General features: G+C 37.0%; 1 protein-coding gene across 1 annotated transcript in view; it reads left to right on the top strand.

Moving 5' to 3' along the window:
- Thsd7a (thrombospondin type 1 domain containing 7A) overlaps window positions 1-27,113 on the top strand; it is a 365,115-nt gene that overhangs the window by 117,236 nt on the left and 220,766 nt on the right. The gene's annotated exons all lie outside the window — the stretch shown is intronic.

Here is a 27,113-nt window from a genome sequence, read left to right as displayed (position 1 = left end):
CAGCTCCTAGATATTCAATCAAACACTGAAATGTAGATTCCTGGATATGAATTTCTGTATATATAATTAAAATTCCAGTTTAATGAACACAGATAAGAAGATTTTCCAAGTAGGTTTGCTTGACAAAATCATATGAGCACTTTAAAGTTAAAGAGTTTTCTCAGGCTGCAGGATGAAAAGAAAGTGTAAAATATAAGGCAGAGGAAAGATGTTAGAGATATTAATATTTAGATGGTGTAGCTAATAAGATGAGAAGACCAGACAATTTCTTACCTAAGAAAGGAAGAAACATGATAATACAGTATCAAGAATTTTGACTTTGTCTACATTCTGATTAAGCATCATAAAGGACCCTACTCCTCATGTTCTTCATATTATCACACTTAATTTAGTCAATACATTAATTACTGTCTTGTTATACATTAAGCAGTAAACTTATCAGTACAATATCAATTTCTAACTGTAGAAATGTAAACTGATAAATGGGTATTATTTCAAATGAATCTTTACAGTAATTTGTTAAGCAACCATTAAAAAATAAATCTAATTACAGTAATGACAGTACATACTAGGAAGCTCTATGGAATTAGAAGGGTTAAGACACTGAGATAAATTTCATCCCTCAAAATATATCTAGGCTGGAAATAGAAGTTAGGCCTCACAACAACAAAGTGGCCATGGGAAGTAACTTGACATGATAGGCCACCTTAGAGGAAGAAAAATGACCTTAGGTATCCCTGAGTCTTGTGAGATAATGAAAACAGACCCAGCCTGGTTGAGAAGTGCAATCTATCCATAGTCTACATGGTCCATTATGGAGGTTGCTGTCAGCTTGAGAACTGACAAATTTTGTATCACCTAGGAGATTCTTAGAGATGCCAAATGTCAGCTCCCAACCTAGACCTAGTAAGCTCGGATGTGCCCTTTTACAACTCTCACTAGCATGACCTAGTTGTATACTATTCCTAGAAAAATATTAAACTAAGGGCAAATTAGTTACTGTATAACACTGTCAACTTGCTAGTAGAAGTCGAGGGAAAAGGAATAAAGAGTTGGATTTTTTTTGTACTATGAAATATCTTTCACTTGAGTTATAGTGATACGAATAGCTTATAATATTCTAATGATGAAACAAATGCAGTATACAGTAAGAGAATATTGACTTACAAATCTTTGAAGAAAGAACTGCAGACAGAAAGTGTAAAGATTGCTTCAACTCAATGGTATTTGAAAGGCCTGACAAAACGTGTGTTTATGGTATGTGTTCTAATGTATCTTTCATAGCTCACATCAAATTACTTCCTGTGTAAGCATTATGTTTGCTAATACCTTGAGTTGCATGTAGATCTAGAAAATTACAACTAAGAAAAATCCAAGCAGGACTTATTACATGTAGAATTTCTAAAGCAAACTGTACAATGTCAAGTTCTGCAAACACACCTTTAAAAGTAATCAGAACTGTGAAAAGAAAGTTTTGAAAATCAGTTCCATGAAGCAGAAAGACAATTTTCATCTCCATGTAAAATAAAATTAATAAAATCAAATACCTCATTTCTTTACAGAAATCTTTGCCAACATCCTAGGCAGATAAATTTAAATATAGAGAGTTCTTTAAAATTGACATTTTTTCCAAGTGGAAACTAGAATTACTTGCAAATGAAGCCTGTTATTTTTCCTGGGGCTGTGGAGTAATCATGAATACAGTATTGCTTGTTAGACAGATATGGTAGCCAGAGCAAACAGTAACGAAATTCAGAACATACAATCTCTATGAAAAATAGGTAGTGAGATTAAAATAAATTATTGCAATTTTCAGAAATGATCAAGGAGCTGATATGGTCCTCATCTTTTTTTCAGAGAAGGCTGTGTATAAACAAGTATTACATCTAATACTTGCCAAATGCAGCTTTACCATAATGTTTTCTGTTGTGAGAGAACCTTCTGTCTATGTGTTGTTTTTATTGGTTAATGAAGAAAGGAACTGACTTGGCCTGATAGGGCAGAGCAGAGCTAGGAGGGGAAGACTAATCTGAATGCTGGGAGAGAGAAGGGAGGAGTCAGGAGAGAAGCCATGTAGCCCCACCAGAGACAGATGCTGGAACTTTAGCTGGCAATTCACAGCCATGTGGCAATACATAGATTAATATAAATGGGCTAAATTATTATGTAAGAGCTAGCCAATAAGAAGCTAGAGCTAATGGGTCAAGCAGTGATTTAATAAAAACAGTTTCTGTGTGGTTATTTTGGGGTTGAGCAGCCGGGAACCAAAATGCTGCCGCCCACCAACAGTTTTCCAGAACTTTACATATAAAGTTCATGGGGTTTTGTTATAGGATTTGAATTTTTTCATTATTCATATATCCTAATTGTTCATCGAATTTAATTATCTTTAGGTCAGATAAGAATAGATATTTTTATTAGGGGAAAACAGAATTTCAAAACATTCCACTACTTTCCCAAAGTAAAAAAGCAGATCCAGTACTCCAATACCAAGTAATAAGACTGTTATTTGAAGTTTCTTTAATGGCGTCTTTATACTGTTATTGGACAAAAAAAAGCACAATTGATTTAATCAGCTTTCTTTCTCCTGCCCATAAGTTGAACACTTTCCAGAAGTTGATTTAACAAGAAACATGTTTCTAGCCTGTTAGAAGAATGTAGTAAGTGCACAAAAGCATCAATGATAAATCCAGAAACATTTCAAAGCACCTATATATTCTTTCATGTAATGTAAAGAATACACTTGGGCTGAGAGCTGGTGCAAAACCTGACCCGATTTTTTGATTTCAGGTAATTATTTGAATTCATTAGAACTGTTAGTTTCTATAATTATCATTGTTCTGACTTTATTTTATTATTTTTGAAATCAGCAAATTACCTCATCTTTGTACTTCCTTTCTAAGTTGGAAGATTTCCAGTTTCAAGTGTTGTTTTGAACTTAAATAGAATACATCCTGAGCAGCTCCGTGATGCAGAGAGGAATAAAGGTGTCTTTGGAGAAAGAACTTCAAGTGCAAATTAACTTGAAATAATTGAACCTGAGTGTGGAATAATTTGCAGTCTTTCTTCTATGCAGCTGCGGGAGTTACTTCTGCAGGCCCAGGTGGCAGAGTTGCCTGGCGACTTCAAATTTTGTCACATCTGTCAGCTGTAGTAAAATAAAAAATACAGTAAGAGGCAACCTTACATAAATGGGGGACATCCCTGCAGGGTCTTGTCTCTTTGCAGCAGTGAATAAATTATATGAATACAATGTTGTTGATTTACCAACCCATGAAATTGGAAAGAATGGAAAAATTAAAGCAAAAAAAAATTAAATAAAACACTTCTTAGATTCATTATTGCAGGTCTCTAAGGCCAAGAAGCATCTATCTACCAAAATCCTATTTTCCGAATTAAAAATAAAGCAGGCCACTGTTATCTGAGAAAGAATGAACTTTTTATTTTTGTGCTTCCTGCTTTTGAAAAATTTAACAAGGAAACAATCATTGCATCATATTTAGGTATATTACATGCAACAAAATTTATTTTTAAAACAATTACTATTACATGGAAACAGACACACAAGCCATCTTACAGAAATGAGTCCGTCTATATAATAAAGCTGATGTTAATTAATATTATTAATTTGCTTTATAAGCATAGACAACGTTTCTGTATAATGAGGGAGAAAGTATGCAATAACATGTAGGTATCAAATGCTGGAATAGTTAACTACAAAACAGCAAGGTGCTTCACGTATTTAAGGGCACTTAATTGATGCTCTATTCCTGGTGGGGGAGGAACTTTGTTACTTTCTCTTCTAGTAAGTCACCTACGTAGGAAACTAGGTGACCTTCCATAAGATCTTCCCAACTACTGAGTTCCTGGCATTGGTGTATATATAGGTCATTAAGTAGGTAGGAGATTAAAAACAATGTCTGCTTCTCTCATCTGAAGATTTATTTTTAGGCTAGGTAATGAGCAGACATATGAGGGTGCTTTATAAACTGTGAAGCAGTGGTTACCAACCTTCCTAATGTGTGACCTTAAGAGAGTTGCCCAGGTCGTGGTGACCTCAAGCGATGAAAATTATTTTTATTGCTACTTCAGAACTGTAATTTTACTACTGTTCTGAATCATAATGTAAATATCTGTGTTTTCTGATGGTTTTAGGTGACCCGTATGAAAGGGTCATTTGACCTTCAAGGTGAGAACCACTGCTATGAAGAAGGAATAACAATCCTTATCCTTTGGGTGAATCTAATAAGCAAATAATATACAAAATTTCTTCACACCCTTTGCTTTTATCTTAAGAACAACTGTTTATCAAGCAAGTGATATTTTCTCCTGCTGCTTTTCTCTGGAGTCATTCAAGGAATATTTAGCATATACTAAATTATACAGAATGTCATACAACGCATATAATTGTGCCAATCATCAGTATCATTAAGAAGTTTGTAGTTGCAAAACACAATGCTCTGAAGCAAACATTGAAAAGTTAAAGAGAATGAGAGTAATGAAAGGGCAGTTTCATATATAGGAAATGTTAAATTAATATACATTTTAACACTAATATTTATTTGGTAATAGGTTAAAAAACAATAAAACTCATAATTGAAAAAATGATCAGAATCTATTGTTAAATCCACAGGAATGGCAAATACCCTGGCCAGGCAAATTCAAAAGTTCTAAATCCATTGCCTTTATTTAAAAATTGAAATTTCACACAAGAGTCTTAGTTGTAGCTTTCTAAAACTTCTGGTTTAACTATGGCAATGGGTCTATAATAATAATAATTAATTGTAGCTGGACTCATGTCACTATGGAAAGAATGTGTGCTTGTAAGGATATGTGTTCTCAAGCCTCAGTGTATGAGAGGGATTCTTATCTAACATCTATATAAGATTTTACCTTCCTTTCCTTCCATACTACTAAGTTTTTACTACTGGGATAGCCCGTCCTTGTTTTATAAGTTCTTCCTTATATTGATTTGATATTATTCTCCTTGTTTCTTCCAGTTATTTATCCTAAACATACTTAATCACATTATAATCACATAGTTGTCTGCTTTCAAATTGTTCATATCTACCATTCTGATAGTTCATTTTTATTAACTTAACTGTACTATGACTATCTAGAAGAAGAGTGATGTTTACCTGTGAATATATCTGTGAGGGACATTTCAAGAGAATTAAATGAGAGAGAAAACTCATCCTGAACATAAACAATGTCATTCCTGTGGTTAGGACCATGGAAAGAATATAAAAGGGAGAATGAAAGCCAGTGTGGCTCAGGGATCCCCCTTTCCTCCACTTTCGGACCTGCTGTGGCACGTACAGCTCAGCTCCATCACAGCCTCCCTACCACGATGGACTGAACCCAATGAAACTATGAGCCAAGGTACACCTTTCCTCTCGCAAGTCACTGATGCCAGGCATTTGGTCACAGAAAAGAAAACAACTAATGCAACCATATGTCATTGTTGCAAAGCTATCTGCCTTTCTGGATTTTATTGCTATCCGAGCAGCCACATAATAGCAGTTACTTACAGACCACTTCCAGATCTTTTTCTTTTTGTTCCAACTGTTCAAAGAAAAACTAGCTATATTGTGAGCGCATTCATTGTTACTGAGGAAACACCCATGCACTCTGTTTCTTCACGTGGTAGCTGACTTCCACATTCACCATATGACAGGATTGAAATCTTCTGGACTTTATACTTGCTCCATTCAGCAGTTACCTAACTGCCTCGGACTTATTTCAAATCTGTCATTCTTATTTACATGTGAAATACAACGGGCTCCTAGCTCCCTTGCCATCAGTCAATGCCTGTTGTATCTTTGCTCTGATGATGGAAGTTTGCTCATTATACTTAACCTGAAGTTCAAACTATTTAGCTCATCTCTCAGAATCTATTTCCAACTATTTACTTACTACTATAACTCAACTTCTCTTTGAAACAGTAAGAAAGACAATGGAGGACACAATATATTTTGAACTCCGGTATCTCCCACAGGCACTGATTATTGTTTGGCATTCAAGGAAATTAATTGAATAAATCAATAAGTTGCTCATTCTACATTAAGACGTCCAAGTTGTCATAAATTCTAAGTCATTCACTTCTCTATTTCTGACAAACCAGCTCTTTGTCAGTGTTCTATTTTAATCAAGGTGTGTTATGATCAGAAAGAGATGGATAGGAAATATAGCTCTATGATGAGAATCTATGAACCTGAAAGTCCAATAGAGCAGACTTTATGTCTCATTCCATTTGAATGTTACCTATATGATTATGAGAGTTTTACTGGTCTCACTAGCTCTTTATTCCTCATGTGTAAAATATGAGTAATAATATTTGAATGAAAGATCCTTTTTTTATATTGAATGAGACATTTTAAGAGTTCTGGCACATGTCCAATAAATATTTAAATTTTTGCATTAAGTTTATATTGAAGCATGCATTGTGCCATTATAATATGTAGTAATTATGTTAAATCATCCCCCAGACATTTATTTATAATTCTTTTAAATAACTTATAAGTGAGTGTAATCATATAAGACAAGAACTCTAAAGTGTTAGTACGTTTGGGTTAAATGCTGAAATAGGAAGCATACTTAATATTTTCAACTTATGTTGAAAATAGCTATGTTCACAGTTAGTTTGCCCACCCAAGATATGGTCCGGAAATCAAGCGTCTCTGGTCTTTCTGAATTATATGTGATAATCCCAGTGAATAGGGTGATTATATATGAACTCTGACTTATGAAATTGTATTTGGTTCTTATTGGATTGGTGGGAACATATTTGGCTGTTCTTTCATAGCAACACTTTTATTTGGATTTTACCCTGTACCCGAATATATGAATGTTCGGTGTAACTTGGAAAACAGATACTGTAGATAATAGAGTTTGCATTTTGTTGACTGACATGTAACAAGAAAAAAACTTACAAAAACTATGTCTGATTATTATTTGTATCCATTGGAGATCAGATGGTTCCAGAGGGCCAAAATGTGGCTCTTAGTGGCCTGAGCACAACAGACTCCAGCTACTTTCCTTTTTCAATATGTGTAATACATGGAGACATGTAGCAATTATTGTAAATGACATCACAAGGGTTGACATTATAGAAATAGATAAAAAGATGAAGTAACCAGTTATTTGGAATCAGGTTAGAGAAATAAGCAAGATAGCAATAGAACAAGTTCCTGGGAGACAGCAAAAAATCACTGATGGCTAATCTGACCCAAAACCATTCAATGTCTTCACATACACTTTTGTTCACTGTATGTCTTCAAATCTCAACCTGAAAGCTCTTTTGAATATCTTAATAAAGGTAATGAGTGTGTTGTTGAGAAAAATGCTGACATCAAACCATTTCTCCAACTTTTATGAAGGGAACTATACAAAATTATTCATTGACATTTCAAGAAATTAATAAGATGAGCTATTTAGGGCAAGCTCACATATTATAAAATATGAAAGCGATAATATTTGCAATAATGTTAATAACACCTGTAATGCATCAACTCTCATGTGTTATAAATGATGAACTGATATATGACAAAGCTTGTGTATATAGTCTCTATTAGTCAACAGTGGCTCTGCAATTATTAACTTTCTTTTCCTGATGAGAACAACAGGGAATAAAGATGGAGACAAATTATTCTAACTGAGGTCCTTAACACTGATTATTATTTTAAAATTTATTTCTTACTATGTATGTGTGTGCACATGCATGCCTGTATATGTACTATGTTCATGTCTGGTTCCTACATAGTCTAGAAGAGGGTGTTGGATCCTCTGTAACTAAATTTACAGCAAGTTGTGAGCTGCAGTGTGATATTGGTGCAGGAGAATTGTCTGTATTCTGTCAATCATGTTTTAAGTAAACGCTGATTGGCCAGGCAGAAAATATAGGTGGGAAAACCAGACAGGAAGTAGAAATGAGGTAATGAGAACAGGAGAATTCTGGGAAGGAGGAAGCTGATTCCTCGCACTCCTGCCCAGATCACCGAAGCAGCAGGTTGTGATCTACCCCACTCAAAAAGGTACTGAGCCACATGGCTACCATAGATCAGAAAAATGGGTTAATCAAGATGTGAGAGTTAGCCAGTGAGAGGCTAGAGCTAATGGGCCAATCAGCTTATAATTTATGGAGACCTATGTGTGATTTTCTTTGGGGCTAAACAGCTATGGAAACCTGGCAGGACAGAAAACCCCAACAAGCAGGCCCCGTTCATGTTACAGAATACAAGTCCCCTACAAGAACAGTAAGTGCTCTTAAACACTGAGGCATCTTTCTTGCTCCAAAATTCACTATCTTTTTAAGCATAACTACTATCATGAGGAATCATAAGGAATATATTAGATATTTCACCTCCGTATTGTCCTAGAACACATATTTTAGGTTGAGATTCCTTTTATTTTCAAGTACCTAGGGTTGCAAATCAAAGAGCTCAAGAGCCCCCTGGAGAGCCATAGACAATCAAAAATATCTTTTACTGTAGTATTTCAGCCACTGGCCTTAAATTATTGTTTAAAGTGTAACATTTGCTACAAGTTTAGATACCATGTAGGATCCTTTACACACACAATTTAATCCTTATGTCTGGACATCTCTATTGAAAATGCTGTTCCAGCATTTACAAGGCTTTCCCTAGGACAACATCCTTAACAACTGAAGCATGCTTTCTTTTCCTTGTCTTATAACAATGAGCTTCCATGTTCTCAGAACGAATACTGAGATTACTCAGGGGAGGGGTTAGGAAAAGATGGCAAGGGTGTGGTTCACAGAACTGTGGCCTAGCATGCTTTCACAAAACAGCAGCACTAACAGCTAGAGTGTAGCGCATCAGCAGACTGATTGACTGGAAAGCAGAAGTCCTGAAATACCCCAGCACTTGATGTCATCCTCCCCCACAGCTTTTTATATATGTTGTATACATTGAGCACTTACCTCATATTATGGATTAATTTTATATACTTATATTTTTTTTGCTGTGTTCAGTAACGTTAGTGGATAACATTTGGTAACTGGTTCTCTCTTCCACAGTATGTTTCAGGGATTAAGCTCAGATAATCAGGCCTATGCTACAAGTGATTTTACCACCTGAGCCAGTTTTCCTGCTGTTCTTAATTATTTGTCCTTTACAATCATTTGCTAAAGTGAGAAGGCAATGTGTTAAATATGGCTATTCTCTCTGGCCACGGGAAATGACAGAGTCTTGGTCATGGAAGAATACACTTGTATCTCTACTACTAGATTATGTGTTATTTAGATAGATCTTGGCTTCTGTTTTAGACCTCACTCTCCCTACCTATTCTGAGCTGGAATTGAGACATATAAAGCCCATAAGGCCTATCTAGACACTGCTCTTGCCTGGCCCCGTGATTGAATAATCTTTACAGTCTAAGTTATGGTTGTAATTCTTAGCATTCTTCTTGTTTATGGATTCTGGTTTCAGTGATGTCATGTGTGACTCCAAAAGGTTCCCCTTGGACTTACTGATTCTCTGAGTGCCACACTAACATAAGCCATTTCTGAAAATCCTAGATCCCAATACTAATGATAAGCCTTTAATTTTAAGAGAAACAATAGTCCTTCTAAGTGAACTTTTTAACTGAAAACTATGCCTTCACATTTATATCTTCATAACACATCTCTTAAATACAAGCATAGTGACCCTATATTTTATTTTAAATTTTTATTGATTCTTTGAGAATTTCATATTATGCACTTGAATCCCATGTACTTCTTTGTTCTTCCATGCCTGTTCTGCAACTTGTAGCCTCTCCCCCAAAAGAAAAATTTAAAAAATAGAAATTTAAAAGAAATCACTTTGCTCTGCCATCTTTCTCACCTATCTGACACTTCTTTGTTCAACTTAAAAAACATTGGGTGCTGTGGTGTGGCACGCAGTGTACCCTTTCACTTAAACAAAACATTGCAATAAGATGTTAGTCTCTGGCTTGTTCTATACAATCAATGCTGGATCCTCACCACGATGCCTCATCTGTAGTCTGAGACTGCTTGTTCATTTCTCCATCACCCAGACCTGAAATAATCACACAGAAAATATATTAATTTTAATACTCTTTGGCCAATAGCTTAAGCATATTTCTAGCCAGATCATACATCTTAAATTGATCATTTCTATTATTTTATATTTTACCACGAGACTCGTGGTTTACTCGAAAGTTTTTGGCATGTCTGTCTCCTGCATCAGCTACATGGTGACTCTGACTCTGCCTTCTTTCTCCCAGAAATGAGTTTACTCTTCCCTGTCTAACTCTATTCTGCCCTGTCTCAGTCCAAAAAAAATCTTCTTTATTAACTAATGGCATTCAGAGCATATAGAGGAAAATCCCACATCACTTTCCCTTTTATGTCTAAATGAAAAAAGAAGATTTTAACTTTAACATATAAAATTACATATAACAGAACAGGTACCAGGCAAGAAATACAGTTACAATATTTATATCTACTTCATCTTTTATCATAAATAAGAAAAACTATAATTATAGCTATTTTTCAACTCCATCAAAGACTACAGAAGGATATAATATTACCTAAGTTAACAGAAAGTGCATTGCAAGCAACTTCCAAAACTCTAGAATTAACAAAGACATCTTACCACCTGCACAGTTACCCAAAGTTCTTCTGTAACATTGGCATACCCATCCTCATCCTACAGATTCAAAGTATCTCCCAGACATTTTCATGAAGCAGGAAATTTCAAAGATAGTCCCAACTATGTTGGTAGTTTGTCAGTCACTTTCTTATGTGTCCTGAAGAATGTCTGGCAGACTCTTTTATGAAGCAGGAACACTGAAGGACAATCTCATCTTCTTTAGTCAAGTTCAGCAGAAATTTTTCTGTGGGTCCTGCATGTCCAGTTCATACAGCATAACATCAACAATCCAGTCAAGAGCAGTTTCTTGCATAAATGGCAAACCAACTCCATAAGGACCCTTTTCAATGCCCATCAGCCTCTTGAAGTAGATTGGTGCTGCCAGGAAGAGTTGAGTCTCATTGTCATGAAAAGTTTTAAGTTCTTAAAACATTTTAAATGCCATATTCTGTTAGTCTTTGATAGGATTGAAGAATACCTATCCAGGAAACCACTTCCTATGTATAACCCCAGCAGCACAGACATTAAGGGCAACGTTGAATAAATGGGACCTACTGAGAAGCTTCTGTAAAGCAAAGGACACTATCACTAAGGCAAAAAGGCAACCTCCTGACTGGGAGAAGATTTTCACCAACCCCGCAAGAGACAAAGGTCTGATATCCAAAATATATAGAGAACTCAGGAAACTAGACTTTAAAATGCTAATTAACCCAATTATAAAATGGGGCACTGAGCTGAACAGAGAATTCTCAACAGAAGAAGTTCAAATGGCCAAAAGACACTTAAGGTCATGCTCAATCTCCTTAGCGATCAGGGAAAGGCAAAATAAAACAACTTTGAGATATCATCTTACACCTGTCAGAATGGCTAAAATCAAAAACTCCAATAATAGCCTTTGCTGGAGAGGCTGTGGAGGAAGGGGTACCCTCATACATTGCTGGTGGGAATGCAATCTTGTGCAACCACTTTGGAAATCAGTGTTTCAGTTTCTCAGGAAATTCGGGATCAACCTACCCCTTGACCCAGCAATACCACTCCTGGGAATATACCCAAGAGATGCCCTATCATATGACAGAAGCATTTGTTCAACTATGTTCATAGCAGTATTATTTGTAATAGCCAGAACCTGGAAACAACCTAGATGCCCTTCAATGGAAGAATGAATGAAGAAAGTGTGGAATATCTACACATTAGAGTACTATGCTGCGGTAAAAAACAATGACTTCTCGAATTTTGCATGCAAATGGATGGAAATAGAAAACACTATACTGAGTGAGGTAACCCAGACCCAAAGAGATGAACATGGGATGTACTCACTCATAATTGGTTTCTAGCCACAAATAAGGGTCACGGAGTCTACAATTGGTGAACCTAAAGAAACCAAATAAGGTGAACCCAAGGAAAAACATATAGTTATCCTCTTGGCTATGGGAAGTAGACAAAATTGCCGGGGAAAAAATTGAGATCTTGGGGGTGGGGTGGGATGGGGGTAAGGGGAGATGGGGAGGGAAAAGGGAGAAGGGGAGGATGGGGGGAACTTGGGGAAACAGGATGATTGGGATAAAGGAAGGCTGGATAGGGGAGCATGGAAGCACAATTCTTAGTTAAGGGAGCCACCTTAGGGTTGGCAGGAGAATTGACCCTAGAGTGGCTCCCAGGAGCCCAAGGCGATGTCCCCAGTTAGTTCCTTGGGCAGCTAAGGATAGGGAACCTGAAATGACCCTATCCTATAGCAATACTGACGAATATCTTGCATATCACCATAGAACCTTCATCTGGTGATGGATGGAGATAGAGACAGAGACCCACACTGGAGCACTGGACTGAGCTCCCAAGGTCCCAATGAGGAGCAGAAGGAGGGAGAACATGAGCAAGGAAGTCGGGATCACGAGGGGTGCACCCGCCCACTGAGACAATGGGGCTGATCTATTGGGAGCTCACCAAGGCCATCTGGACTGGGACTGAAAAAGCATGGGATAAAACCGGACTCTCTGAACATGGCGAACAATGAGGGCTGATGAGAAGCCAGGGACAATGGCACGGGGTTTTGATCCTACTTAATGCTCTGGCTTTGTGGGAGCCTAGCCAGTTTGGATGTTCACCTTCCTAGATATGGATGGAGGGGTGAAGACCTTGGACTTTCCACAGGGCAGGGAACCCTGACTGCTCTTTGGACTGGAGAGGGAGGGGAAGTGAAGTAGGGGGAGGGGGAGAAGGGTGGGAGGAGGGGGGAATGGGAGGCTGGGAGGAGGCGGAAACTTGTTTTTTTTTCTTTTTCTCAATAAAAAAAGAATAAAAAAAAGAAAAACAGTGGTAATAGGAAGAATAAATTAGACAAGAGATGACGGAAGTACTCTGTTAGGATGAGCAGTGTAAATGCAGCAGTTTGAAAGAGAAGAAAAGACTCAGTAGACATAAGAATGTAGACATGAACAGTCTGCTTTTGTATTCCAGTAAGACAAGATGTCACCCTCATATATGAATAAAATCTCACAGGAAGGAATTGATGAAATGGGAGGATAATAAAGGGAAGACTCTGTATAAGGCATGGTAGCAGTTCAAAATAAGAAAAAATAAAAGGATCAAAAAAGAAGAATATAGCAACAAACCAAAGAAGCAATCATAATGGAATCTGCTCTTTTGTTATGGTATACAGACAATAAGTAAAACATTTAAATACACATTAAGTTAAATGTCAATGAGTACCTTTGGAGTAAAATAAAATAAGGATAGATAATGTGGAATTCCAGGGATGGTAAATGTGATGTAGTTTGAATTGGTGGGGTCAGGGAAAGCTTCACAGAGAAATAGACAATTAAAAAGGACATTTTAGTTAGGGTTTCTATTGCTGTGATGAAACACCATGACCAAAAGCCACTTGGGGAAGAAAGGTTTTGCTTCCTTTTACAGTTTATAGTCCATCATTCAGGAAAGGATCTTTTTGACTGCTGTGGGGAAGATGGTCTTCAGACAGCTGAGGTTGGAGGGAGAGAGGCTATGCTGGAAGTTTAGGGGAGTAGCCTGGTCTGGTCTGTTGGGGTGTTCTTGTCCTCTCTTATCTCTACCTTTATGGGACTGGGGGGTGTGATTTGTGAGCCATATAGATGAAAGGAGAAATAAACTAGATTTGAAAGTGTGCCTAAAAAAAAAAAAGAATACCTATCCATCTGAAATATATTGCTGTACATCTAGAAAACCTAACTAACATTACTTCAAGTTTGACTATTAGAGATCACTATTAACCTGTATTTCTTAATTATACATTACTCTGTTCTTTTGTGTCTAGAATTCCTTTCCAAGCTTCCTCGGGTTTTATGTGGGTGTAGTCAGCTCATGTTGATGCAATGTTCTGTTGGCAGAGGCTGCTTGTTTGTTTCCCCAATGTCCATACCTGAAATAATCACCCAGAAAATATATTAATGGCAGTACTGTTTGGCCAATGGCTTAAGCTTATTTTTTAGCTAACTCTTACATCTTAAATTAACCCAAATCTATTATTTTATATTTTACCATGTGGCTTATGATATATCCCCAAGGTTCTGGTGCATCTATCTCCTGCAGCAGGCTATATGGTAATTCTTTGACTTTACCTTCTTTCTCCCAGCATTCAGTTTCGGTGTCTACCACACCCCATCCCCATGCCTAGCTCTGTTCTACCCTGCCAAAGCAGTTTCTTTATTAAACAATGGTATTCACAGCATACAGAGGGGAATCCCACATCACTCATGTATTTTTTGTTGTGCTGAGTCATGGAGAGTCTCTGGATGTAGTTCAGCAGGACTGGTCATTTCACATGTTCCATCTGGTCATAGATGGGATGGATGTTGAGTGGCAAACTAAAAGCACTGATATGTGCCTGGGTGGTAGCTGGGTTACCAAGCTTAGACCTCCACTGAGGCACTACCCCCACGAGATGTGGGGTTGGCTCTTCTCGCTCACCACTGGCACAAGCTCTCCAGTGATTGCTGGCTAGCTAACATAGGGCAGGCAGGCTCTCCCAGGTCCAGCATGGAGTGGGGACAGCTCAGCACAGCCTCTGAAATCAGCATAGCCTCAGGTGGTCAGTATTGATCCTAGGGATCAGTGCTGCTACCTGAGGTCATGGTGACATCCCAACACATGCTATATCTGAGGGCCATGTTTAGGTCTGTGGACCTACTAGAATTGGGACTATGTTGATGTCCGTGGCTCATATTACCGTCAGAAATAGTAGGTTTTCTATTTTAATATTTTCATGACAAACTTTCACTCATATATGTAGCATAATATCTATCCTTCTTTTTGAAATAATTCAGTATAATTATTGATTCAAAACATTACTCTTCCAAAATACGCTATGACTTCTTAATTACATGTAAAGTGTTATAAGTAAAGAAGTATATTATTTTTATATGTTACGGTTTAAAAGCCTAACATGGTATCAATTTGTATAATTGTATGAATTTCAAAAATGCATACCCGTGTGGTCCCAGATAAGCTTTTATTGTTATTGTTCCAATATTGTTCTTTCAGCCTTTTAATTAAACTGACGATATTTCATCAGAAAGTATCTAGTAATGCCCAAAAATCTTATTAAATGCCCCATTGTTCTCTCTTACAACATCACACACTTCTCATTAACAGTAATCATTACAACTGCAGTTTCCTGTGAACTTCCTTTTGAATTGACTAACGAAAGTCTCCTTATTTGACTGAGTACTTGAGAACCCAGGAAATCATGGGTCCTTAGTACCAATATTAATGCTGCATATTCCAGTTTGAAGAATTGTGTCAACTAAATGTATTTGTATTGGTTTCTTTCTTTAGAAATTTCTAGATCACAAATGTTAAAAAATAGCCAATCTTAGCAAATTAAACAGATTTCTTTCATGCCTAAATAATGTTTTTTTTCTGCCAAAAATATAATGAAAGTGTAAGGAACTGATTAAAAGTCCTTTGGCTTTGTATCATTGCTATTTCTTATTTTTTTTTATATTCAGACAACTATCTATTTTAAAAAGAACTTTGCATTGTATAAAATTTCACTCAGAGTTTCAAAGAAAACTAAAAATTGATGAAGGAAATATCATTGTGTGCCATCACTTGAACACAACCATGTTTTCACCAGTTGACTTTTCATAGCATTTAAGGGAAACATAGAGGTTCTTTTTTAAAATTTAGTTTTTAAAATCTTTTAAATTTATATTTTAAAAAGTATGCATTATGCTATATAGAGATATAGGTTTTATCTGAAAAAATGAGAGCTTTCTTGTTCTTGTCCTTCCTACTTCTCTGTCCCTACTGTTTTTTCTTTGTACTTACTCCTTCCCAAACGCATTTACCTATAGCAATATTATTGAAATGAAACACAGTCTGTTTCCCCAAGGAGAAACTAGAAGAAAGCATATGCTATTGTTAGTACAGTACAAATTAATATTTATGTTTCAAAAAACCCAAATGTACTCAGAGGAGCTGAACACAAGACTTTCATTAAGCAAATCCATCAATGAATCAATTTAGTTTAGATCCACATGTTTGACAATACTAGAGTAACTCCTTTCTGTAACAGAGTACCAATGACAACATAGAAAATAAAATTCCAGTGGGGTTAACTGTAATACACATTAGACCTCAGATTCTAGAAACAGTTTGGACCTTATTGTAACCTTCATTGAAGCATACATATATTTCCCATGTAATAATATCAATCTGCCATTAACTTTTGGATTTGAGAAAGTGCAAACACATCAAAAATAAATGGGTAGATCTTACTCTGCCACCAATCCTAGCAATTTCCTTCTTCATCTAGTTATCACTTGGTTATTTTTAATCACAAAAGGATAATCAATCAAAAGGACAGGTAAGAAGATGTTTGATCATCTAATATAACAGACAAATGATCTATGCTATGATGTGATGGATTGGAAAACCTTTAAGTCTTCAGGAACTGAAGTTGAGTTAGTCATGTGACATTTTCCATTCTAGAACTCTATGGTCATATTGGGAATTTAGGACTGTATTTGTTATTTAATGTGAATTAGCTGCATCTAATCCCATCATAACATTTTCCTTAAAACAGAACCAAAATTTATAGTTTGGCATGATTCTAGTAGCAATCAAAGCTTTGAATTGTATGTGGACAGATATAATCCCCTGGAGTCTGGATTGGCAGGGAATTTCAGCCATGCTGGCCCAGTTTTCAGTGTTTCCTTAGTCCTTCTAAGTGGATGAGGGTTTCCTTAATTGGAATAGACCTCATCATATAAAGCTTATCTTCACTCTATTTACTATTGATTTCATTTCTAAAGGTCTGACCACTCACAGTTTTTGAAAACATGGGTTAACCTTCTTGCCTGAAGGAAAATTGCAACTGGGGATGGCATTTCCATTTATTAAAGTAACACGACCAAGGAATCTTGCCTGAGATGCTAACCTGTGGCCCTTAGGAAGATGCTTCAGATTTATAACATAAAAATTCTTTTTAAATAAGCCATGGTTTTATATTTTAAGGGATAGACTACCAGGGGGGATAAAGGGGGGGCGGGGGGAGAGAGAGAGAGAGAGAGAGAGAGAGAGAGAGAGAGAGAGAGAGAGAGGTTTTTCTTCCATTCTTTTAAGAATCTTTTGAAATCCTTTCCCCACAGGCTATTCAAATGTTATAAAGGTCATTTGTATCCCCCATATTTTCAGTTGTTTAAAGTGATAATCTTTTCCTAGTGATAGTCACTCCTCTACTTCAGTCAATTACAGAAAATGTCAGTTAAGAGAAAACTATTTTATTGCATGCTCTGGTATTTAAAGCAGTCAGTGATCCAGTAAGGGCTTTGACCTTACATGATAGTTATCATTGCAGCAGCTCTATCCAATTTGATCATAATTGCTAGACAGATAGTTTGCAAATAAGGAGTCCCTTGTAGGGATTGGAGCTTAGTCTTCGATGAAGCAGCCCTGTCTAGTTCAGCGCTCACACTCCCATCACTCATCTTTGGATTCAACATGGAAGGGAAGTCTGTAAAATGTTTTTCCCCACTGAGAGAAGAAACAAAAAAAGGGAAAAAAGCTTCTTTTGAGTCCATCCTTACACAACATCTACAGAAATCCCAATACACTCTGATATATCTTTCTTTGTGACTGAAGCTTCGACATGTATCCTGTTTTCTCTGATTTATAGGTTTTATGCGTATTTATTGTGTCAATGCAAAATGAAGTCTTTGTAAGATGGCTGAAATGTAGCCACTGAAAATATTTTTTCTTTTCTGTTTTGTCTCCCAACATAATATTTTTATTAATTATTTGGGAACTTCATAACACACACCATCACACTTACTTCCCATTTCTTGAGGTCCACCCTCCTATCCTTGCTCCCTTCCCCCAAAGACAAAAACAAAACAAGAAAAGAAAAACACCAAATCCAACTTGTGTCGCCCTATACTCCTCGGAGCATGGCCAAACTCTCAGGGGCAGCCCCTTAAAGAGAACTTAGACCTTCCCATGCCCTAGCCAGAAGCCATCAGAAACTTGTTTCTAGGACAGTTGTTACTCCACGTTCTGAGCTTCCGGCTCTCAACTTCTGTTCATCATCCCTGCACTGCACCTCACGAACACCCATCTCTGATGTGGGAGGGTCTTCTGTTTTTTATTGATTTCATTGGTTAATAAAGAAACTGCCTTGGCCATTTGATAGGCCAGCCCTTAGGTGGGTGGAGTAGACAGAACAGAATGCTGGGAGGAAGAGGGAAGTGAGGCAATCGCCATGCCTCTCCTCCAAGGGTAAGATGCAACGGAGCCAGCCACCAGGTCAGACATGCTGAATCTTTCCTGATAAGCCACCACTTCATGGTGCTACACAGATTATTAGAAATGGGTTAAGCAAGATGTGAGAATTAGCCAATAAGAGGCTGAAACTAATGGGGCAGGCAGTGTTTAAATGAATACAATTTGTGTGTTGTTATTTCTGGTGTAAAGCTAGCCATGCGGGAACTGGGCAGGACAAAAAGCAGGTCTGCCCGCAGCCATTACTACACATCTCCTTCTATTCAAACCCTTACATGCTTTTCTCTGTACTTGAAACATCTTTCTTCATTTCAGTTTTTAGATGATACCACTTGAATGGTCTCCACTTCCCACGTGAGGACACAGTCCTTTCTAGGACAGCACCGCTTTGCTCTCTCAGGAATGAAAGAATGACTAGGCCTGTTTCTACTCCTTAGCCTACAAGGCAGTAAGATCTAAACAAGGCTGTACTTTGTAATTCCTGGGAAATGGTGAAACAATATTGACTTCAGTCCCAGCACCTGGAAAGTTCCAGAGCTCTGGAGGTGAGGCCTACTCATCACTGTTATTTAGATGTTCTGAAGTAAGACATACTCACGACAAAGCTCTACTCTGACCTTTAGGAAACCTCTCGTCATTCTCATTGTCCACTCTTTAGCCAGAGGCTAGATGCAGCCTGGCAGATGTCAGCATCAGTAAGATAGGAGTGTTTGAATTGCTGGCATTCTAGTACCCCTTGCTTGCCAAAATATTACACAAAGAGGACAGAAATACTCTCAACAACACTGTCAAGGCTTAAATGAATAAGACACTTGAAAGTGTAATAGCTCTTCTGAACTTCAAAGCCAAATCCCAGTTTCCCTTTCCTGTAAGAGAAAAAAAAATCATCCAGTCTTTTACTACAAAGAACTCTTTACCAGGATCTGCTTCGTATTTAGAAATGTGACTGCAAGCACTCTCGGTCTCTCTTTCCTGTCTCTCATCTCTCTCTGTCTCTGTCTCTCTGTCTCTCTCTCTGTCTCTCTCTGTCTCTCTCTCTCTCTCTCTCTCTCTCTCTGTGTGTGTGTGTGTGTGTGTGTGTGTGTTGTGTGTGTGTTGGGAGCTGTGAATCCCCAGATCCTGAATTTCTTGTTTGCCCCTGATCTGAGTGCCTATAGCTGCTCTGAACACGAGACATATGTCAGGACTGATTCAGACAACCAACTAGAGGGCTCATGCCTTGGTGAAGATTGCTTTCCCTGATCTCAGCATCTTTTAATTGTCTACACTTCTTTGTCTCGGGTGGGGCCCAGGAGACTTGCACTCCTGTGGTATTGTGTCTATTGGAGTTGTCATTGTTAGAGTCTTACTTAGGCAGTCAGAAAGTTGACATGCCTGGGGTGAAAATTCCCTCTCATTCTAGGAGACATCACCTCACAGGTGATTTCCTGATCCTCTGGTTCTTATAGTCTTTCTGACCCATCTCCCATAGTGTTCCCTGTGAATGATAACCACTGTTGAAAACCACTTCAGATTCTACATGAAAAGGAAAAAATACCTCCTGAGCTATAGGTTCTTATCTATTTTATGGATATCCAGAGTGTTATAGATGGTGAAAATGTTTGAATGGCATCAGGTCTTTCTTCTTTGTAACAAAGCAGTTCATTTTAATTTTACATCAGGTGAAGCTAGTTGACTGTCACTTAGTCAAGAAAGTTTATCCACTTGCCAACTTTCTCTGCTGAATGAAAAACACAAAGGAGTGGCTGTTAGAAATATGACTGACAAATTTACCACCACACAAACAAACCCCACACTTTTCAGAAAGCACAGCACACCTGATTACTATCTAGTCAATTCACAATCTAACCTCCCACAAGGTAATGTGACATTATCATAACAAAATGAAATTCGATTCAAAAAATACAAGAAAAGGAAAGACAATTACTATATATTAAAAGGGAATATTTGACATTTACACTGTTTTACATGTTAGATAATATGGTGAACATAAATATGCGACTATGTTCAAAATGGAAGGACAGTAGAGTGGCTCATACCTGTAAGATTAACACACTGTTATTAGTTTAAGATACAATGTAATCCAATGAGAGGGTTTTACTGGTGCAGTAAACAGTCTCTCTAATACCTGCTTATCATCTCTGAGAAGTTTACAATAGTGCAGCAATTTCAAAGACTGTACTTCTAGAAGCTACTCTTTAATAGCAAACAAAAGGAAATAAGTAGAACCTTAGGAAAAAATAAAAAATTACATCCTGAATTTGGCAGTCAATTCTTCTTAGACTGTCTGAAAAAAAAAAGGTAGAAAAACCACACGTCTGTAATTAGAAATTTAATGAGGAAATGGACCAGCCTTCAGTGCACTGATACCCACTGTGCTAGAATGCCTGGGATATTTTATGAACTGGACCAAGGTACATTTATAAAGGTTAATAATTGAAAAGTCTCCAATCATTCCAGATGTTGTTATCAATAATAGCTGGTAATATTTAGTTTTTTTCCAACTGAAAGCAAAGCAGAATGCAATGTGGAAATAAAAAGTTCATCCTAAATACTAAATCATCACACATTTAATATAGGTGTTGATAATAAATGTCCTGTTTCCTTTGGGACTCTGGTAACTAGACAACCACAAAATGAAAAAAAAAGGACAGAAATTGCTATGAAAAAGTTAATCATCTTAATTTGCTTGCACAGGGTACAGAGTCTTTCATTGCCCTAGAAAGAGTTTGTGATAACCCAAAATATTTATGTAATGTAAGCTCCCTCTGTCTGTTTTAATGTATTACATATGTTACATTATTCCAGTTATCTACCTATAAATAAAGCTAACATCAAATTTTAAAAACAAAAAAGAACAGTTTTCTGCAACTGTCTCTAAAAAGAAGGTATAACACTGTAAATGGGATTCTCAGCAACGCAGTAAGCTGCAAATTACAGTGAATAATGGATGAAGCCAGGCCGGTCCCAGAGGCTGTTCTCAGTGAGAGGACACCTTACAGACTTTAAAGACCTCACGGCTATGAAATCTTCTATCGTTCTTATAATTTGAATGTAGACGCGTTAGTTTATTTCTACCAAACGATTTATACTTCTGAATCATGCCTAAAACTGAAAAGTAAACTGTAAACTGCTTTTTCCTGGGAGTTTGTAATGCATTAGAAAACTAAGCAATTAAGAGCCAAGGGCACAAGCAGAAGCCAGCCATTAGGTTGCCTTCTCACTTTGAGGATTGATTTCATGAGTGTTAACAGGATTGGTAAAGCAAGTAAAAACATTTGCTATCTCCATCCCCACTGTTTGCCCTTGAAGGTCTGTTAATGCTCTTTTGTAGCCCTCAGGTATTCTGCAGACATGACAGGAGTGCTCACCATTATCTCTATAGCCTCCAGAACTGTACACAATAACACTCTCATCAAACTCAAAGCATCAGCAAACTTGTTAAATCCTTTGGAAAATTCATTGCTTTACAGAGCCAGGGAGTCACACCACCCAAGGTCAGTGCAGTACTGCTTGCTGGCCTATTTAGGCGATGGGAGTGTTTAGCAAAAGGTATTAGACTAGCATTGCAGCAAGAAAGAACTGGAAATATTTGGCGAGAGCTTGAGAGTTAAAACCAAGTTACTTTAGCCCAAGATAATGTGGAATCAAAAGGACAGGACTGAATTTCTGTGAATAGACTCAAAGCAAGAATTTGAAATGTAAGCCTTTGCAGAGAAAATTGATGTTGTCTATGGTACTTTGATGTGAATCCCTCCACCTGAATTATCAGGGTCTACAAATGTCTTCCTCGGCTATCTATTTATGGCCGTGCCTCTTGTTTAAAGTCTGGTTATCTCCAGCAGGCCAATGTTACATGTGTGCTTATACAACCCTGGACAAAATTAAACACCAGCTTATTATAACTTATTAAATTTAGTTCTATTTGTTTATCCATTAATTTAACTGTTTACCAGAGTAACGCATGCGTTCTATTCATTTGGAAACATAGAAATTTAGAATTCTGGATCTAGACATGTTGCATGTTGACTAGATAATTTATCTCTTTTTATTACGTAATCACACATTTGTAAGTTTTCCCCCTCTGCCTGCTCAGCAAAGATTGTACTACAGTCATAATCCTGCCCTGTCCATACAACAGAACCTGAAGTTTGAAACCGTAGGTCAGCCTCTCGAGCTCTTCAGAATTTCTGGAAGCGTAAGCTTTCGGTTTTATTTCTTATTCCCCATATCTTATATTGTAGCAGAACTGGACTCTCCAACCATATGTTAATACAAATATCTCTGCCTTTTGCCATCCTTTTGCTTTCTGCTTGTTTCAAGTACCTGTCCCTCAATTTTTGTATGTTTGTGGAATGTTATGCTATGTAAATTATACTGCTCATATTTGTCATGCATGTTTGTATACGTATCACACTTAAAGCATACAGCAGGAGCTAGTAATTAAACATTCAGGAGAGGTGTCCACGGGAGATAAAATGGTTCTAAGGATTCCAAAGAGGTATCAAAGCCTTGAAAGCTCAATCAAAGGGCCGTAGGAACTAGATCTTTGAAGGAGAATTATTATTTAAACAGGACATTTTTACTTCTTAATATATATAGAACTTAATTACAAAATAATCATGAATATTGTGTATGTGTCTAAGAAGAAATCATTAGAATCTTGTGCCCAGATCATTTATATTAAATATTAAGCAAGTTATTAATAATTAATACCAATTTAAAATCATAAAAGTTCCAAATATAAAAGTTTAAAAATCCAAATATTTGACTTTAAATATTCAATAATTATAACCAAAGATGATCCTAGCATTTTCTAATTTCTCAAACAATGTTCATTACTTTATTGACATTCATGCCACACTTTGTTTGCCTCACTTCATCATTTAGACTATTCTTCTTTACTTCTACCAGTTAGATTGTTGCTCAAGGGCATGGTGAGCATCTCAATTCCTATATCTCTAGTAAATGGCATGCTATGGCAAAGAAAATGAAATTAAAATAAATGACGAAATATTGACTTAAGAATCACCTTTTTACATGTTATGTCCCATCACAGTAAAAAAAAACACCTCCTTTGGAAAAGACCAGTAGTGTGGTTCTTTTCCTTACATCTGAGGAGGCTAATTATCTGTGTGAATTACTTATCTTCAAGATAGCTTGTTTAGAATGAAGGAATTCACATATTCACCCCCACCTTTCACATTCCTTGTTAGGTATTTTGGTAGTAGAGAATATTTGATTTCCTGTTATTAATAGTTTATGGGATAGGAAAATTGAAGTCTTAAGTTATAAACCACTTGAAAAAAAGGCAACGTCAAACCATCACACTATGCAAGATGCTGAAACTCATACCGTATCTATTGACAAGAACACAGTCATTGTAGTGCTTCTACGAAAGTGATAGTCTCTGGTAGGTTAGGTAGAATATTAAGGATGAGGAAAGGCATTCATACCTGGATCCTATACATAATAACTAGCATTGGGGGAAAAATGGCTTAAAATAAACCATTGACTTGTGATGAAATAGTCCATTTTTACTGTTCTAGGTGAGCTATCCTCCACATTTCCACGCCCCTCTTTTCATTTCTCTATCTTAGGACTTAACATTCACTGACAATGTAAGACTGTGAGTCTCTAGGCGGGCCAATAACCACTCTCATGTTGTTTACATGTTCATTGTTTGGTTAGCTCATCCTATCATAATTATGCAGATGCACTCTGATGCCAAAAATCAATAATTCCATTTCTTTTGGGAGTACATAACAGATCTCACTTAGAGAGAGGGAAGGCCACAAGTGGACTTAACAATAGGTAGTTCCTGTTCTCGTTTGCCATCAAAACCCAGTCTTGCCTTGAAAATACTATTTCATATTCTGCTTTCCATGAACATAGTTGAAGCAATTGACTCAGTAGTCTCTGAAGCCCCTTCTGACTCCTAAGCATTAGAGGTTCATTCCTGTAAAAATTAACATTTATGAAGCGCATAACTGTTTTGTGAAAATTAGTATAATTTTGTTCAATGTCAACCCGGGTCATTTTCCAAATAGTTACTTTCAATGAAGCAGATAAGCAATTCCTTTCAGCTTTTTTCCCTAAGGTTAAGCTGCTCAACTTTAAAAATAAATCACTGGAAGTTATGAAAAAAATCAGTAATTTTGTATAACCCTCAATTTTCTGCATTCGCACTGGATAAAACACTGATAGCAAAATATGGTCTCAGCTTTCACCTTGACTGACAGTGAAGCTCTAGGCCCACAAAGCTGCTGCTCACTCTAATGTGGCTATGACACTAAGCATTATGACTGTGTCACAGGGCAGAGATGCTTGCTTCCCTTCCCCCGCCCTACCACTTACACAATTTAGTGTTGGATGTCAGTTCCATTACAGAAATATTGTTATGAATAACAGTGTGTGATTAAGATGACTATTAGAAGCAAGCACCATGAGAAAGATGACATTCAAGCATTTGGGTTGTAGATTGAGACAATATTGTATCCATAAAGATATAAAAATGTCAACGAAGTCTAGGATGCCTCATGAATGTTTAATGAATGGCCCACTCAAGTTCATACATCAGCACTTAGAAGACCTGGGATTTTAGCAACGAAACGATACAAACTTCACTGGTAAGATTCAACATTCTAGTTGTGTGTGACTTATTTCTATGCGACTGCACGAAATCCAAAAATTTATTTTAAATGCATCAATCAATATAAAATTTCAAATGCTTTGATTATTTCTTCAGTGAAATTTTTTGTTTGTTACCATAAAATGAAGTGTCAGTCTTCATATTTTTAAAAAGAAATACCCATTCTATGTGCTTTTTAATATGTTTTATGTAATATCCTTAGTACACATGTTTTAAAAAATTCAAACTCTTTGTTAGAAGAATTTTTAGGGGATTACATATTTCCTTCACCACTCAACAACCAAATTTGCAGTGCCTTTTGAGATTCAATTCATAATACAATACCATCCAATGAGATAATAGGAGTTCTCCAGATCCAGTTTCCGCAAGAGGCAGAAAAATAAAACCCAAACCACACATAGCTTAACACCAATGTAAATAAATGCCTGACATTTATTGAAGACTTATAAACTTTGCCCAGGACAAATTGCAAAAATATTGTGGTCTTTGGTTTCTCATTTATTCCTTACAATCTTTTGAAGACCAAACAACTAATTGGGAATCGATAACAGAAAATAACCTGTTTGACCTGATCCTGCTAAACTAGAGCAGAGTCACCTTGGGAATAGTAAAGCCCTTCTCTGCAATGCAGATACCTTCTAAAGAGGTGGGAAGGACAGTGGCCACATGGTCATGTGGTCATGTGTGTCCACATGCTGTCTTCAAAAGCTGATACTTTGTTTTTCTTTTTTTCTTTTTTTGTGTAGCAAGTCGCTTGTTACACAAATGTACCGTAAATTTGTTGTTTATGGGAGCCTCTTTTCCTCTTCTTTCTTTACTGTTCTCTTTCTTCTCTGTTTTTCCTTTTCCCTTTCTCTCTCCAGAGAGAAAGCTTTAGGTTGCACAAAATCTGGTCTTCAGTCTGTAAGACTTTCAGGCTCTCAGGCTGTGCTTTCATCCACGGATTCCACAGTTCATAGAGCGCTGTCTCTGGTAAAATGTGTTTTATGTGCAATTAGAGATAGCCCAAGGAGATAAATGATGCGCACTGCTCATATAAAAATATCAGGGAAGCCTGTAATAGTCACAATACAGAAAAACGCTAAGAAGCTATGAGAATCGTATTTCAGTGTGGGAAGTATGTGAATATGGTAGACCTATCAATGGAGGTTCAATTAAGGATACTATAAAAACACAGTTCCCATTTGCCTTATTTTTCTCTAGGGCTTTAGGTCTCAACCCCACCACTTATTAGTTCTACTCATACCATATTTATTGAATTTATACGCCTGCAAAGCTGTTCTGCAGCTGGCAGGGTTTGAAAATTATTGGTAATTAACATTAATGGGCATGAACATTTTCAGTGGAAATTAAAAAAAAAATCCTTTGGTGCTAGGCATAATAATAAGATCGGCAGGCTGCCTCTTCTGGCGTTCTCATTTTCTCCTTGGAAATAAGCTTTGCCCTGTGCCCTCATTTATGCAGAAAGTACCGGGAGGGGGGGTTCTTTTCATATTCTGTTGGAGATCTCAACACACTCATGCCATCAAGAAAATGCATAAACTCTGATTGACATCACAAAGCCTTTGAGGCTGCTGTACCTGTGAATTGGTGCCTTTGCATTGTGAAATTCTGCTAGAAGTAACAGGCCAGTCAATTTAATTCTTAAGTCACCATTTCCTGTTTCTTTGATTAGCATTCATCTCATTAGAAAGTGACACTGTCTTATTGATTCCATTCTGCCCTGAAAGAGAAGATAAGAAAGAGAGCAGGAATGTGACAGAGATAAGAGTTTCCCCAAGGTGATCCATGGGCAGTGTCTAAGGAAAGCGATGCTTCCAAATCAGTGATTGCTAGTGGGTACCGTGTTCAGGGCTGAGGAAAAATCTTTTAATAGTGTAATTGTTTACTTGAAAATCTACTCTGCTACTCTTTGCTGGGGAGAAATACCCATGCTTTAGAATTGTGTCTCTCTTTCACGTTTTCCGTTCCTGTGTGCAAACAGATTCCAGTGATGCTTCCATGGATAGGTACTCACATCTCACATCGGGTCTTTGTCAGTTTTGTGCTTGTTGTTGAGAGAATAAAAGGCAGATATAATTTCTTATTTCTAG

The sequence above is a fragment of the Microtus pennsylvanicus genome, chromosome 19, assembly GCF_037038515.1.
Source record: "Microtus pennsylvanicus isolate mMicPen1 chromosome 19, mMicPen1.hap1, whole genome shotgun sequence".
NCBI lineage: Eukaryota > Metazoa > Chordata > Mammalia > Rodentia > Cricetidae > Microtus > Microtus pennsylvanicus.
The sequence above is the reverse complement of the archived record's forward strand: the minus strand, read 5'-3'. Positions and strand labels throughout refer to the sequence as shown.